Source organism: Branchiostoma lanceolatum, chromosome 19, assembly GCF_035083965.1.
Source record: "Branchiostoma lanceolatum isolate klBraLanc5 chromosome 19, klBraLanc5.hap2, whole genome shotgun sequence".
In the NCBI taxonomy this organism is placed as follows: Eukaryota; Metazoa; Chordata; class Leptocardii; order Amphioxiformes; family Branchiostomatidae; genus Branchiostoma; species Branchiostoma lanceolatum.
The window spans coordinates 10,254,341-10,271,787 of NC_089740.1; the positions used below are offsets into that span (position 1 = coordinate 10,254,341).

General features: G+C 38.4%; 1 protein-coding gene across 2 annotated transcripts in view; it reads right to left on the minus strand.

Annotated features, from left to right (window-relative positions):
- Positions 1-17,447, minus strand: part of LOC136425088 (CMP-N-acetylneuraminate-poly-alpha-2,8-sialyltransferase-like) — a 44,945-nt gene that overhangs the window by 21,474 nt on the left and 6,024 nt on the right. Inside the window, exon 1 of one of the 2 annotated variants that reach the window (XM_066413866.1) lies at positions 4,332-4,474. The exons of the other annotated variant lie outside the window; for it this stretch is intronic. The gene's annotated coding sequence lies outside the window, so the exon portion shown is untranslated. Of the gene's footprint in view, positions 1-4,331; positions 4,475-17,447 lie in introns of those variants that run through there. 2 annotated transcript variants of the gene reach the window in all.

Here is a 17,447-nt window from a genome sequence, read left to right on the forward strand (position 1 = left end):
AGGTTTGAACAGAGGTCTCCAACTCCAAGTTACCAACTAATTGGAACCAGGAGCTCAACTGTGAGGCCACTACCAGTTGAGCTACAGAGACATGAAGTGAAATTGAGACTAAATTCAAAGGGGATGATATTTTTGAATCATAGAAGCAGATACAGCCTCTATGAGACCAACTTTCTTATCTTTTTATCAAAATGAATAAACAACCTGATACAAAATATTTTCACGTAGTCCTTCCAGTTCAGCATCATTCTGCATTTCAAAATCCAGGAACCATCAAATCATATTGCAGTTACTCTCCAAGCAGAGGACGGGTTCCGGCAGTTTTTTTAGGTGTTTTTGTCGAGCTTTCTACTTTTTCATTTTTTTCTCTATCTCTAGCTGTGGGTTTATAGAGACAAAAAAAATGAAAAAGTAGAAAGCTCGACAAAAACGCCGAAAAACTGCCGGAACCCGTCCTCTGCTTGGAGAGTACATTAGCGTGACCTAATAACAATCAATGACTTGAATGAAGTCAATGCTTTTGATGTCCCTTCAGAGTAAAAAAATCAACCCCTTCAAAGAACTGGCAAAACCTGTCCCCCTCAATAATGCTGCCGATCCATTGCAGTATGTCATATACATCAATGGCCCAGCTTGAAACACTTAAGGGTATAAAACACTGTGATGAAGATGTGAGTGATGCGCAGGAGGACATCCTTCCGATATGCAAGTATTTCCTCAGTACCATCATTTCACGTTAATGGAGGGGGTGCTCTGACAGGCCAGATTTGTCTTGCACAACGAACTACAGGCGGCATATGCAAAATGCATGCTTTAAGAGGCGATGTCACGATAAATATTCAGGGCTCAAAACACAAATGTACCATCAGTCCTGCATATGTGGGCAAATGCAAAAACCTAGTGCAGGAAAAATTGAAGTTGTTCAGGTATTTTTGATAGTGACTGTTAGCATACATGTAGATTTATATGTTTAGCAATTTTGCAAATGATAGATTTGGTGATAACATGCAGATGATTGATTTTATGATATTAGAATTGTATGCTTAATTGCTTTGTCTATACTCTTATTAACACTACAGTTAATGATATTTTATCTTTAGTCTTTGATTTAATATGAACAACTACTAAATTTAGCCCATGTGGTGAAGAATATGCAAATAAAGATGTCTTATTCATTCTGATGTCTTTTATGAATGACCTCAAAGCACACTAAGCACTTTGCAACCTTACTGGAGTATAGACCTTTTCACCATATGTTATGTGCTATGCAATACGTAAGATATCACATTCAAGTTTTTCATCACAAAAAAATGGCAACGAAAAGGTAAACATATGAAAACAACATACTAGTAATTGTAAAGGAACATGAACTAACTTGAGAGTACAAAATTGAATGTAGCCAAAGTAAAACCCACATAAGCCACCAAGTTTACTAGCATCAAACTCATTAGCAGGGCACTCGTCACAAAACATGTACCGTTCTAATCCGATCTTTCACACACCACTGACCAATAAAAAAACAACCATTAAGTATGTATCAGAACCCCCACAGGGCTTCTTGTATTAGTACGATAAGGTTGCAAATTTGCCAGTGCATGACAGCACATACTAAGTGGCTACAAAGCTCTTACTGTAAATTCATTTATCTTTGCGGGAACTTAATTTCAAAGTAGATGGAGAAGTCTTTTACAGTGTTTTGAGTTCACGTTTGAAAACAATTCTGTAGTAAAGTAGAGCAATGGAAATGCGTTTTTGCGGTGTAACACTAACTACTAACAGTTATAGTTTCAAGAATGTCACCGTGAAAATACAAGATGCAAGATAACTTTATTGGATGTCGCAGTGTTGCCACTGAATTAAAACCAAGATACATTTCATAAAAACCATTTACGATAGACAGCGCGGGTATCGTACGTTTGATCTGACGTATAAAAATAGGTAAGACATACCATGGATAACAACAGCGTGTCTTGTATATTTACAGCAAATAAATAAGATTATGCAGTACCGTGTAAACCAGACTAACAACCGGTATGCTAATAGAATCTCCTGCGATGAATAAAAAATGAAGACTGGATCGCAAATTCCGTGGATTGCAGAGCGACTAAGGCATTAGCAGGGCTTATTAAGATTGATGTAGTTCATCAGGAATATTAAGGGCTAAAGTCACTGGCCTCTATATATGGACAAGGCAATCAAATGTCACCGGCCTTGGTGCTAGTAATAGAGCTGTTAATAATGCTGGAATTTTCCTGTAGTTGAAATCTGTGTGAATGCATGGCCATTTAAAAGTTTAATTTCATTTTTTCAAATATTCAGAAAGACTTAATTTATAGGATGTATGGAAATCCTCTAAACAAATATTCCATTTGGTTATTATGATACCAAAACTGACTTTTGCACTTTTATTTTATTTTATTCTATTAGACAAGGCAATTAAATGTCACAGGCCTTTGTGCTAGTAATAGAGTTGTTAATGATGCTGGAATTATCCAGGCTGTAGTTGAAATCTGTGTGTTTGCGTGGCCTTTTATTTCATTTTTTTTTATAGTTAGAAAGATTTTTCTTTAATCCACACGATGTATTGAGATAAACCCATTAATTTCTTAACAAATATTCCATTTGGTTTGATTAGACAAGGCAATAACATGTCACTGGCCTTGGTGCTAGTAATAGTGTTGTTAATAGTGCTAGCATTATCCTCAAGTTGTTGAACACAAATCTGTGAGCATACCTGCACATCCATAAAGATTTTTAATCTTAAAGTTTTTCTTTGATATGATACTAACATCACACCTTAAACTGACATTTAGAGATGAACAATGGCAATTACGCAGCAAGAAACTACTACCAAGTGCACAGAATTTTGTAACAAGTTTTCAGTTTAATACAATAGTTGACCCAAGATTATCTATCATCTTTTATGACATTGATGGATTTTATGGGTCTGCTTTTATTTTGGCTGTGTTCTTTTATTAATCCCAGCTGAAAGGAAGGGAGCATTGTGATTCGGCGGCTGTCATTTTCATCATATGCTCTGGCCCCTGGCCAGTACATAATGGGTTATCACCATTCATCACCGTCTAGGGTAAGATTTGTTTATACCAGTGGGGAGGGGGGCATGTTATGTTATAAATAGGGCCATGGTCAAAGTCTGGCACAAAAATTGATGGATTTGAACTTCACTAGAGCAGTAGGATTATCTGGCGATTTTTAACCGGATGTTTTAAGATTCAAGCCCCAGTTTCTGACAGAATCATTCTTAGGATCCATATTTCAGGACGTATAGAGATGGATTGAGCAGATGGTATATGGATCAACGTAATCTTCAGTCAAAAGGATTCTCAACTTTATGCTGTTGCTAAATCATGACCTGTAACTTCAGAAACTGGCTGGAAGAAGTAAATCCTATCTACATTGTATTTCTTGTTTTTGACGTAATGATAGAATGTTGATGAAGGTTAGACATCCAGGTAATAAGAAATCCTGGTTTTCTAGTCCTTTCGTTGGTCACTGACGGAAGATAGCGGATGCTGTTTAAACGTCTGATTGTTTCAAAACTTATCCAGTTGCTTGAGTAACTATTTTGGGCGTAATGATAGAACGGTTTACTTGGAACATAGGATTGTAACCCATTCTATCATTTTGTCAAAAACAAGATATAAATATGATATTGCTACAAGTTCTAATGCCCCCATGTTCTGACGCCCCTATGTTCTAACACCACCTAACCCCAACCTAACAGTAACATAGAGGTGTCAGATAGTAGGGTTGTTCGAACATAGAGATATGCCTGATAGAATGAACATCTTGAACAGTGTAACATACATATTACTGGCTTCTACTATACTACTCCTAAACACCAATTTTACAGTAGCAAATCCTCATACCATTAGCATTGATGTTTGCACATTAAAATATGAAGTACGATAAGTGAAATTTTGAAATATAAAGTTACTGCTTACAGCTCATACATATGAACTGAAATCACAGCACTCAAACATAAGCAACATTAATGATGTCATCGCTACATACAAAAGACCCCTTTAGGCTTAAAAACTGCAGTAGCATTTCTGGGGTCGTTAAAATTGATACAATATTAGGACTAAAAGTATTTGACAATAAAGCTGTACATAAACAGTATAATAATGAAGGCATATTATTAGCGTAACATGTACCGTACCATCATAAAATGTCTATCTCAAAGGCTTTTTCAGAAACAAGATCAAACATCTTTTAAACAAAGGTTGATGTTGAAGGCATCACGAGAGAAATTAACCTAAAACGTCATTTGTACCAGTTAATCAGCTGACAGAATGTGACATTTTTACCTGCTGTACGCTCTTTAGGCTGTCAACGGCTCCAGTTGTTGCGGAAAATGGGAGATAAATTATTCCGTTCGCATTGACGGCGGGTGAAGTGATGAGCCCTGCTGCCAGGTGTTTTGCATGGTCTCCCCGAATCATTAGCACCGTGCAAACTACCAACGTGCCGCTGCCCCGATAACATAACCCAGGGGTGAACCATTACCATACCAGGGGGTCAGGGGAAAGGTTAGGACTGCAATGTCATCAAGTCCAGGGCTCAAAATTCATTTGAGGAATAGGTGCACCCAGGTACACCTAACCTATAAACAATTTAGGTGCACTGTGAGAAGAAATTTGGGGGGCACATCACAAAATAAAGTAGAATGTCAGCAAGCCCTAAATTACAAACCTGTGATACTGCGAGACTCTCTTTAGAGTGTGAATCTTAAATCCTATAGCTGACTTAAGAACTTTAAACAAAGGTTTTATCTTTTCTGGCATTTCAATGTCAAGAATATGCTGTATACTACTAGTGTACAATGATATTATAATCGTACCTTTGAATTATAAACATGACCCTACTAGTACACAAATACCAAGATTCATCTGTGCACCCACAGCTATAGCACATGCACCCAGTATTTGGAGCCCCTAAGTTACTTGTTACATTGTCATACTTGAAATGTTCTCAATGGTTTTATTTTCATGGCGCACTTTGCAGTGACCTCTCCACCATGACTTCATGACACTGCAAATATGCATTTCCAATGTATCACTTGGCTACTGTAGTACAGAACTGTTTCAACTGCGAACTTAAAACACAGAGAAAGCCTTCATGCTTCCCCTTTTATTGCAAAACTAAGTAACTTGCCGTACCCTAAATTTGTGCCTGGAGATCCACAAACATACTAACAGTGGTAAAAGGTAGGTAAAGTGTAAAGGCAGTACCATAGCCTTTTTAAGCCTTAGTGGCAGTGGGTTGTGTCTAGGACATGGTATTGGAGGAGGGAGCCCAACCCTCTCCTTCCACTGCCTTTTACCTCCCCAACTGAAGTCAGGTCGCTTTTTTTCCTAAGGACACAACATCTTGCTGTGAAATAGCCAGGAATCAAGACCTTTAGATCTGTATATCATGTCTACTACTGCTAGCATAACCACCTAATCTAATCATTTTCAAAGCCACATGCTGACTAACAATGGATCTCCCCATAAAAACAATCAATCCCTCTGGCCACCCTCTCCCTTTATAGGGGGTTGTCCAATATGATTAGGGTCATGGGGGCAACCCGGAAGGCCGGATACAGACATCTCTGATTGGCTAGACTGACTCATAATTCATACAGACCATCTGAGCACACAGCTGTCATCAACACATCAAATATATAGGCTACCACTAGTAGAAAAAAATGGCTGACTTTTTCTCATTTCAAGGATTATTTGTGAATGTTTTGTTCTTGAGCAAAAGATTCAAAGCCTCTAGTCTAGGTTAACGTTACAGTGATGCTCATGATTAGCGGCACAGATGACAGGTTTCCTTGATTTCTAATAATATCTAGTAAATTTCTAATCCCTGCATGCAACAAAATCTTTTTGGATTTTTGCAACTTCAACGATTTTTTGTACACTTCCTGTTTTTACACTTAAGATTCACAGATTTCTGATATGTAACGTTATTGATGCACACAAAAGATGACCAGTGATAAAAAAATGAATTCTTTAATCATTTATAATTTAATAAAATTTTATCCTTTCATCTACCTCCTGCAAATTATCATCAAGTATATATAAGAAGGCAAATCAGATAGTAGAGTTAATATGAATCATTTTGGTATCAGCAGACAGGTACGTATTAGAACCTGTACTTGATTACTGCATGAAAAGATAGGTGGACTTGCTTCTATTATGCATCTTTATTCAAAACAAACAAACAAAGAAACAAAAGCCATTGGGAACATTTCCATTTACTGTTAACCTTTCTGCTATTTGTTGAAATCTCACAGTCATCAAGCTTAAGTGAAGATCAGTTCATCATTCAGGACAAGGCGTAAAGCCATCGATATGGTGACCCACACGACCGTACGGCAGGGTACAAAAATTCAATTAACAGCTGTTCCCGTTCCCCAACGAGCGTGGATGGAACGATTTAAGGCTGATTTATGGCGGTTGATGTGGTGTTGTAAGCTGTTTCATAGTTTGAACTGCGCATGCACAAAAACTGCACAATTAACATTGCGATGCATTGGGGGTAATATATCTTAGATAAAGGCCCCTGAGACATAAACATTCAACACATCTGGATAAATATCAAGTAAGGTCTAGACAAGAACTGTTTACATGTTAGCAGCTTTCACCTTTGACCTCGCTCATGTGCACTTCAAACTGTGAAACAGCTTATACAAAGTACTGTAAGACATGCCAATAATGGTATATCTTGGTATATCATATGTGCACCAAATGGCTTCAAACATGGCTTAAACGGCCTAATTCACGCAAAATTGCGCCTACTTTGGTACATTAGTAACGGCTGAAAACGTGCAGTTTAGCTAGTTATGGATTGTCAAGTCCCAAATTGCGACGGGCAACAAAATCTGTATCCAGCAAATCATGTGCATCATAGTTACATGATTCTTTCCTACTTCCTAAGTGAATTTTTTTTTTATCTGCAAGTACACGGCAAGTATAGCTTGATAAAAATCTTTAATTCTTCTGAATCAGCATTAGCTTATTCTGTCTTAAAACTAGTTATTCCGATCAACCTTTGCTTGAGGCTAGATGGTCTGAGAATGTCATCAGTGTGTACATCAACGCCAAATTTCACACAGGTTTGCGCCGTGAGTGCGTCACTACGTATTGATCAGCGTTCCCTTTGACGTACTTCGGTGACATATGTCAAGGAATATCAGGGATTTCATTACGTTCTAATGCACCATACCACACGGCAAGCACCCACTAATGGTGCAGGTTACACTGCAAATACAAAACACCTCCAAGGCAATTTACAAAGAAAGGACCCAGAAATGACATGCCAGGCTTAGACTGTTAAGCCATTTGTAGGTGGATCCATATCCGCAGGGGATACACCGTTAATGTTGCTTACAGTAACGGTCTGGAAAGAAGCATACGCTGCATACTTGAACGCTTAGTTATTATGCAGCATTGCTGAAAGGTGTTTCTTGTCACAGTGGTATGGTTTTGTTTGAGCTCACAAAACTGCAGAGATATCAAATTGTTGTTGAATATTGCCACTGAATAAATCTCGTCTCCTCTATCCCTTAGTCTGACTATTTGACCATTGGGGCACCATAGAAGATGATCAGACAACAAATTTTCTCTACCCTTCTCGGCTTTCTATTCTTCTTAATTTTTCACTTAGTGTAATGCTAGTCCATTCCCTGTTATCCTCCTCCCATCTTTTCAGTTGCCAATACCTCTTTCTCTTCTGCCCTGGATGGTTCCTTACATGATAGTTTTAATTTGGAAAGTTCCAATAAACATGAAACATGCTAATACCACTTCAGTTTTCTTTTCTTTACTGAGAAAGAAAAGAAGGTCTTCAAACAAACAGATCGAAGACGTGTCAGGAGGTCTTCTTACGGACCAATGTTTTGCTTGACTCTATTCCATACTTCAACATGTGATAAATTTTGTAATAAGGAAGAGGACACTTTTTTCTAGATCTGCTCAAGATTTCATGATGATTCTTTGAGATTTTGTATACTGTGTTTTACAGAGGAAGCCAAGAAGACAAGCAACAACCTACATAGACACCCTAAGGTACAGGCTTCAAGGTAGACAGGCAATGAGGGACAGTGATGCATAGGGAGCCATCACAACTCGAGACTGGAAAGACTCGACATAAAGAAGTTAGTGTTTTACATTGCAGTGACTGTTTTTATGTAAAAGATAGGGTGCGTGTAGTAAACCATCAATGGATGAAGCAATTGCAAGATGCAAGACTTTCCCTAATTCATGACATAACGTTATATAATATCAAATCCATATCCACAGGGGATGCAAGTTTAATGTTGCTTTAAGTAACGATCTGGAAAGAAGCATATTGTCAAGCATATGGTGCTGCATAGTAAATGCTGCATTGCTTGGAGGTATTTCGGTGAGTACAAAGTTTCCCCTGAGTTGCAACATATGTTTTATTCTGAACATTGAAAACTGAGGAAACAACAATAAAAGATTAATAATCAGCTTTTTCTTAGGTATGTAAAATCACTCGTCTTTTTTGTTTATGCAAATAATAATTCTTAATGGGTTTACAGATTATGATTTCAATTTCATTGTTTTCATGGAAAAGTTTAGGTTGAGTTTAAATATGTAGTACTAGATATAATAAGTAATTCTAGTAAAACCATATCATAGGATGACAAATCATTTCAGAATCAACTAATTTGTACTTCATCCACCACACTGACTGTTTTCTGCTAGTAAAATCAAATGTCCTAAAACTATTACATGTACCTACAATTTCAGAAAGAGACAGTGAGAAATTCACAATAATGAATAAAAGAAAATTTAAGAAAACAAGAAATTCACAACGTGAAAATATAAACTAAAAACACAAACTACTTATATAATATATCATGGATATATGAGATCTTTGATTTCTTGTTACAAATAGCAAGCACTACAAATCAGTTATGCTAAGATATTCTTTCAAGGTTCGCCAAAAATTGAGCATTTCATGCTACAGTCACAAACACGTCATGCGATGGACAGAACTAATTTGTAGCCCTGCTTTGCTTGTCACAAGCATGCTGGAATATTGTAGTATTACCCCACCATGCATGTTCCCTTGAAGTCTAATTGCATATTGATCAGTACGTAAGTGGCATGGCTTCTCCATCAGACACTGTGGAGCCAGGCAGTATTACAGAAGAAATGTGCCAAGATTCTCTTTAGACAGGAACAAAAGATACTGAAAGGTTATATGCAATGTTGATAAGGCAAAAGTTTGGCATTTTTGGCAGGAAACTAATTTTGGATTGTGAATTCGATATCCCTTGCTGAACACAACTGTCAGTTTGTAGTCAAGTTTTGATAGTTTTAACACAATATTATTGATTCTGAAGTGTTAACTATATGTCAGGCACTCGTGGTAATGATAATGAATAAATTGTATTTGAGTCCTTGGTGCTGAAAGACTTTCAGGGCTCAAAAGACAACCTGCATACAGTATGCAGGTTAGTGCAGGACCCAGGGCTGTCTCCAGGACTCGCCCCTCCCTCAAAATATTGAAATACTGAGTGGGATGGACAAAGATTTAAAGCAGAAGCTAGCCCTGGCAGGTACGCTCGTAGTTGTAATACAGTATCTGAGTTGTGAAGGTATTTCTGATGTTGATGTACACCTAATGTGTACTGGTCCATGATAAAACTAGTGGGAGACAGTAGGTTTGACCTGCACCACTACTAATAGATGTCAAGAATGAATTGACATATTTTCTTCAAAGAATGAGAATTATAAAAATGAATTCTCCAATTACACTGTCAAACTGCCAAACATGATTCTAATCACTTCATTACAACTGAAATTTGGTGAACTACTGTAAATTCATTTACTTTCACGGTGGTTTTATTTCACGGTAGTAGGGAAAAGGAGGTTTTTGTGGTGTTCCAAATTCGTCGTTGAAACAACTCAGTAGTCAGACATTGGAAATATATATTGGCGATGGCATGAATTTTCAGTGGCGAGGGTCATTGCGAAAACCACACAAATAAAACCGCAAAGATTTAATGATTTACAGTATATGCAGCAACACAAGGGCATTAAGCATTGCAGCCTACTTTGAATTCAACACTTGTACTGTAGAAAGATTTATCACAAATTGGTTCTCCTATTGCTGACATTAGTTAAGGAACAAGAGTGACAGATCGGCATTGGCTCCATGCCAAAGCCAAGCTCATTTTATCTGACATTGACCTTTTAAGTCACTTTGTGAGAAAAATTAAAATAAAATTATAAGTTTGGACATACATGTTGCACTTGCATGTACATGTAGTCATGCTCAACCATGTATGCGATACATGCATCAGCTTTTTATAGGTTTTGTGTCAACACAGTTGTCATAAGAACAATATCAAAATATCAAATGATAAGAAAATCAAATTATAAATTGGGATTTACATTAAAAACAGTGAATGTAAATGTTCCACATGTATGCAGTAGAGTGCACCTTGCAAAGTCACGCTTAATTTTCTAAATGATGATTTTTTTCCTGGGCAAATATTGCTCAGAATGGTCCAGATTTCTGCTAGGGAGAACAGAAGAGTACATGTATTTTAAAAATCTGGCCAAAATAGGTGATCTTTGGCATGTTTTGACCTTGGATTGACCCCTGAACTCTTCCCTTTTAGTTGGGCTGATCCATCAGGACGGGGGGTGAAATCCCGGTCTCATCTAAAACTTCTGGCTGTAGCTCGTTAAAATGCAGGAGTTGACCTGCTTTTTTTACCTAACCAATCCTGACAAAACCATGTGGATACATGTGTTTTTTTCAATGGCTTAACCATGTGTTCTATTGAAAAGTCTATCTAAACGTCCCTCCCCTACAGATGTCACTTGTAAGATTTTATCTGACTTCTTCAGGTCGAATGTCAACATAGTTGTCCAGGCCAAAACATCAGAAAAGAAATCAAATTATAAGTTCAGACATGTACTACAGCACACATAGTCATGTTCAACCATGTACGCAATACAAGTGTCACCTGTCAGATGCTATCACTGTGTCACCCTTTTTATAGGTTTTGTGTCAACACAGTTGTCCTAGGAATAATATCAGAAACAAAAATCAAATTATAAGTTTGTATGTACATGTACAACAGCAACATGTAGTCATATTCAACCATACATATGTGATATAGGTGTCGCCTGTCAGATTCTATCATATCAGCCTTCTAGACGATGCATGTCAACACAGTTGCCCTAGGAATAACATCAGAAAAGAAATCAAATTATAAGTTCAGACTTCAGACTATAACAAGGTCACATACCAGGGGGCCCAAAATCGACCTTTATGTTCAGCTTGACAACACCCGCCAACATACCAAATATCATCATAATCCATCAAGAGGTTTTTGAGTTATGCTGACTAGAATAGTCCGGAAACACAAACAGACAGACAAACAAACAGACAGACACACCCAAAACTATATCTCCATTTTTCATGGGGATAATTACATGAGTACAGCATATGTAGTCATGTTCAACGATATATGCCCCACAGGAGTCACTTGTAAGATCCTGTCACAGTGTCAGAATTCTGTGTGTCGAGTGTCAACTCAGTTGTCCTGGCCACAATATCATTATCAGAAAAGAAATAAAATGATAAATTCAGACTTACATGCACTACGGCACATATAGACTAAGTCATTTTTGGGTGCACGATATGAAATAAAGTACAATGTAGAATGTCAGCAAAATACAATTACAAACCCTACTGCCTATCTTATGGACTTCAATCTGTAATTATTGATCTTACTTCAAAATCTCAAAACAAGAAACACATCAAACAAAGTACAACAAAAAATGATGTACTGCCTTTGCTAGATTTCAAGAATATGCTGTACACTAGTGTACAATAGCACCTTTCCCTGATATCCTCCAAAAATATCTAGGTGCACTGGTGCACCCACAGTCAAAGATTAGATGTACAGTTCCAATTCTTGGTGCACACAGGTGCACATGCACCCAGTATTACGAGCCATGTATAGCTGTAAGCCTAAACAGAGAAGCAGTCATTTTCCTTTCAAGTTCTTAAAGTAAAGACCCTTCTTATGAATCCCTGCATGAAACAGACCAGATAGCTTTGAAAAACAACACAAGAAAGACGTTGTAGCTTTAAAAGACTTGAAAAGGCTCTTGCATACGACAGCTCTTAATCATGACAAAGAGACCCTCATAGCAGTTTTCCTTGTAGTTCCTTCAGATGGGAATCTTCGAAAAGATTCTTTGAAAATGGGGATAAGTATTCATGTGTTCACTGATGTGTTTCAAAGGCTCAAAAGAGTATTTTGCAGTGGGCCCCACAGGCATCCCTCACAAGAATGAACAGGTCTGACGTGGGTTGACTTTGCAGAAATCTGTTAGCATCTTTTACTTTCACACTGTATCATTCCAACTTTTCTACTGTCGCACAGGATCATTCCGATTCTTCTACTATCAAACAGTATCACAGCCTATTCATTGCTACATTTGACAGCCTGGTATAAAATAATTTTTCAAATTTGTTTTTCTTTTTTTTAAAGTGAAAGTTCGAAAAATCATTTTCTGTTGGACGTCATTTTATATAACAGAATTTATATTTACAGTAGTTAATCTGCTCTGGCCCATACTGTTGTTATGTATATGTCGGGGAAGAGACTTCTGTTTGTTAGAATCGGCGATTCTGCCGGTAGAGGTCCCGATCGGAATCTTTGAATTTAAAGATGTTCCCTTAAAAGACAGTCAGAACTTTTCACTTTCGATTCTTGTCATTTAAGATCGACGGACTGACTTGAAATTTAGGATTTCTAAACGGGAGACCATCCTAACACATTCCTAGCAACCTAATCGCAGTCTCTATCGACTCCGGTCGTAATTTCCACCGGTAGAATCGGCGATTCCGCCAGATCGCAATTGCAACCTGTAACCTGAAATACGAGGTTTTTTTTTACGGAGTACTCATTATGTTTTCTTGGTACTGATGAGAATTTTTTAAGCGAAGCCTTTTAAAAACAGAGCTATATACTAAAAACCTTGCTATGATATAAACATTTGAAGTAAATCATCCACAAGTATGTTAGTGGGTAGACAGTTATAGAATGGGTGGGTGGGGTAGTCGCGAGTCCTCCATACCAGAGCGTAGGTTCAAATTTCACAGTCACGACCCCTTTTCCCTTGCACCGCATTTTTTGAATGAAAGAATCGACCCACGTTCGCTAGATTCTATTATGGCCGCAAATTATTGACCCCAAACCGCTGCACGACTGCGTATTTCAGACGACAATTTTCCTCAGCTTGAAAATTCGTTATGTAACCACCATTGTCCAACATCCAATCGTGGCGTCGATAACGTTACCAGTCGATTCAAATGTTGCTATCATAGAACGCAAATCTATAAACCGTGCTACACTTTTTATTTTATTTTCGGCATAAGAATTTCCGTCACTGCCATGTTATAGATGATAAGAAAATGCATAAGGAATACGTAAAAGAGAAACCTGCGTTCGTTTTCGGGCCCGAAGAAGGATTGAAAATGTAGCGGTATCGACCCGGCACCCAGGCGACGTGATCCCAGTATTTCCTTGCGTGCTTTCAGCGAAACTAGATACCCAGTCGAGGTTCAGACGCCGCAAGCCCCGGCAAACGTTGAATATTATAGAAGGCGTGTCCTTATTTTAGCTATAGTGTTTCACTGTCGACCATGATCCCTAACATACATGATACATACATACATACATACATACATACATGTCATACATGATAACACTACATTGCACTCCATTCCCGATGGATTATTGCAACTGTACAACTAAACTTAAGGTGTATACGTAAGATTAAAACAAGTAAACAAATAGGAAAACAGCAAAGAAGTACGTAAGTAAAGCTCTATTTCCAATTCAACAATGTTGGGTTTGATTTCGGAATATGAAATATCATGGGCCAACGTATTGATAAAATATAGAAACAAATCCTATACTCAAATTCATATCATATGAAGTACAGTTTTGAGTTACGAATCAGGTCTGATGATCCTGGTAATAATATAGGTTTCATAACGCCGAGAAGGCTGTAAGACTGAGCTATCAATCAGGCTGGGTATTTGCAGCAATATGTTTCAAATTACGGCTACAGTGTCATATTTCGAGTCTTGACGCCATGACAACGGATACAATTGTGTATTCCGACCGAAAACTTGATCAGGTTGGGAATTTGCAGAAATATTTTTGAAATGACGGCTATAATTGTATATTTGTCCTGAAGCCATGAAAACGAGCACAGTTATATATTCAGATCGAAAACTCGATCAGGTTGGGTATTTGCATCAATTTCTTCGAAATTACAGGTAAATTTCATATCTTTAGTCCTGAAGCCATGACAACGGACAAAGCTGGCTATTCACCATGTGCTACGTCAACGCCGCATCGTCTCTAATACCAGTCGACGTTTCCGTAAGTCGGAATTTTCGCCCCCAAGCGCTCATCCTAAACAACATCGATCAGTGGAACGAAACGTCGCAGGGGCCGTTCCGTTTTAAAAGTGGAGGGGAAATATCTGACTTTTGCCATATTTTTATCGATTACTTCTAATGACAACCACTTTACATTTCAAATTGTAGCTCACTACTTTCCCACCCCTAGCATTTTTAATTCTTCAAATTAAGAACGCTTTAAAATAATGAAAATATGAATGCCCCAACGGATCTTCCGGAGAAAATATGTCTTATTTTAGTTTTCAAATGTTTTAATTGGTTAATTGGGGAAAATAAAGCTTTTCCAGCAAAACGTTTTCCGTCGTGCCAGCTTGCAATTGCGCCTTATGTCAGTCTCTATTTTTTTCGGCCACGCCAGTGAAATTTTTTAAAAAATACCCCTAAAATGCGTTTCAATAAGAGTACGGGGAAAGAGGGAACGAGCCACACACCTGTCTGAAGTAGCCTCTTTGCTTCACCTATTTCAAACGAAGACTTGACCTACCCTTCGCGTGCCTCCTTCAAGAAAACGAAGCCAGCAGAAGCACGAGTCGGTGGCTGCTCCAAGACCCTTTGACGTCACCGAAGGAACCCTCACATGAATTCTTAAGTTTCTTGGAATATCTGTAGGCGTTCCGGTAGCTATGACAGGTATTTGTAGTAACTGTACAAGTAAAATAGAGTTGCGACGCTGGCGTGTATTCTCACCGATAATTCCCTGAGACCCGCGACTTAGGCCTACCGTTATCGATCAATTGCCACCCTGCCCTGTCACATTGGCTGTCGCCCCATATCAATCACATTGTAGAAAATTATGTCCTCGTCTGAAATCACGACTTTCTGGCATTTTTATGACAAAGGATTTAGGTTCTACTCTCCAAGCAAAATGGAAATCGTTACTTTCATCTGATTTGTACCCGTTTTTCCAACAGCCGGCTTCTAGTCGTTTCTACAGGTTAATCAGATATTTCTTTGGTTAACATAATCAACATTTTCACACACCGGCTTCAGCTAGGCTCCCGTATTTGCTATCCGTCCCTTACACCCGGTGCAATGGCCTTGTGCGTAGAATGTTCGCCTTGCACACGGTAGGTCGTGAGTTCGATCCCCGGCCGGGTTATACTAAAGGCTCTGAAATGGTGGTACATACTGCTTTCTCTGCTTAGCACTCAGCATTTGCAAAAGAGTATGGAAGGACTGCTGTAGTGACTAGCACAAATGTGTGGCCCAAGGGCTACAAAAAAGGAGATTGGCGTCACCCCTATGCGTCATATCTTTCTTTTTTTCTTTCTTTATTTCGGGTATAAAAATAAACCCATAGGAACACAATACATATTTAAAAGAGCTATAGGCTTAACACAAACACCAAATGACATACAAACACAAAGAGGTTATCAAGACGTCTGGGAACTTAACGGTCGCACAGTGATCGCCGTCTAGTGGAAAGTGGGACTTTTCTTTGGTAAGAATATGATCAACGTTTTTACCCACACCGCGTCAGTGTTTTTAGCCACCCCTTATATGTAAAGGTTAAAGAAAATAATACATACGCCGGATAACGTTAAAGTACAAGTTAGCAATGAAGCTAACGGACACGAGATCGGGAGGTCACGGGTTCGCTTCCTGGCATTCCTGCTAGACGTTGTGTTCTTGGGAAAGGCACTGTACACGATTTTCTTCACTCCACCCAGGTAAAAATGTGTACCTGGCATCGGTTGGGGAGGTAAAGGCGGTGGAAGGAGAGGAATGGGCTCGCCTTCCAATGCCGTGCCTTAGGCACAATGTGGATTAACAACCGACTGCCCCTACGGCCTCAAAAGGTATATGGGATTACCTTTATCTTTACCTGCATAGAATGCTAAAGGACCAGCGTGGGAAAAAGCAAGTAAGTATGAGTTACGTTATGACATCCGCCCTGGACCACCGATAACGGGTAAATTTTACAACCGAAGAAGACATGTAAAATCCTGGAAACCGGCCAATAAGAACTTCCCCATGGATGAATTTCCCCATGAATGTTACTGAAGTATGTTACATGTCAAAAAGTCACGTCATAAAAACTTGTAATAGTCACATAGGCCAATATCGTGACCAAGATAATTGAGTGGAAAAAGGTTTATGAACAGAATCAGCGATGCTCAACTTTCCACGATAGCCCTCATTTTACATTAGCCCAGCCATCCGTGAATATAAAGTACAGTTGCCGTACATTCTCTCCGCGCAAGCCTTCACTAAGATATCCTTTTCCACATAAAAAGAGTATTGCCGGTCTGGTACGAAATACAAAATTGATGAAATAAAATACGAGATGTTCTACCTAAAGGTCTTACCTTATCGACGTAGCTATCTTACGAATAGAGGAATAATGTTCAAGTTGTAAAGACACAAGTGTAGAAGAGATAAAGAAGACTTCCTTGCTTGCTCTTCCTCTTTCTTCATCCCTTTGTAAAACTTCCTTCCTTCATGGATAGGTTCCCCAGGCGAGTAAGACGTACTCCATTCATCAGTGAGCTATATACTTCTTTTTATCCATCGTTATCATTATTAATGAACTTTCAGGGTGAAAGATGATAATGATAAGTGACCTTTTAACGATCGGATCGACCCAGCCGTCATCTGGAAAACCGTTAAAGCGATGACAACGATGCGAAAAGGGGGTCTAAATACTTCCTGTACTGTGTGCGTATTTGTTGGCTAGTTACCTCCGTAAAAACGGAGGTATTGTAGTCAGTTGGTATTTGTTTGTTTGTTTGTTTGTTTGTTTGTTTGTTTGTTTAATCTCGGTGTGTATATGAATATTGCAGAGTAGAAAGACGGAAGTGGTGTAATAGGATACTTGTTTCCACTTTCAACAAATATCTGAAGAAAAGCAGATCTAAATCTATATATTTCCAACAAAATGAATAAAAAGTCGATCTAAACGCCCTGTATGTACAATAATATCGATAATCGATATCGTT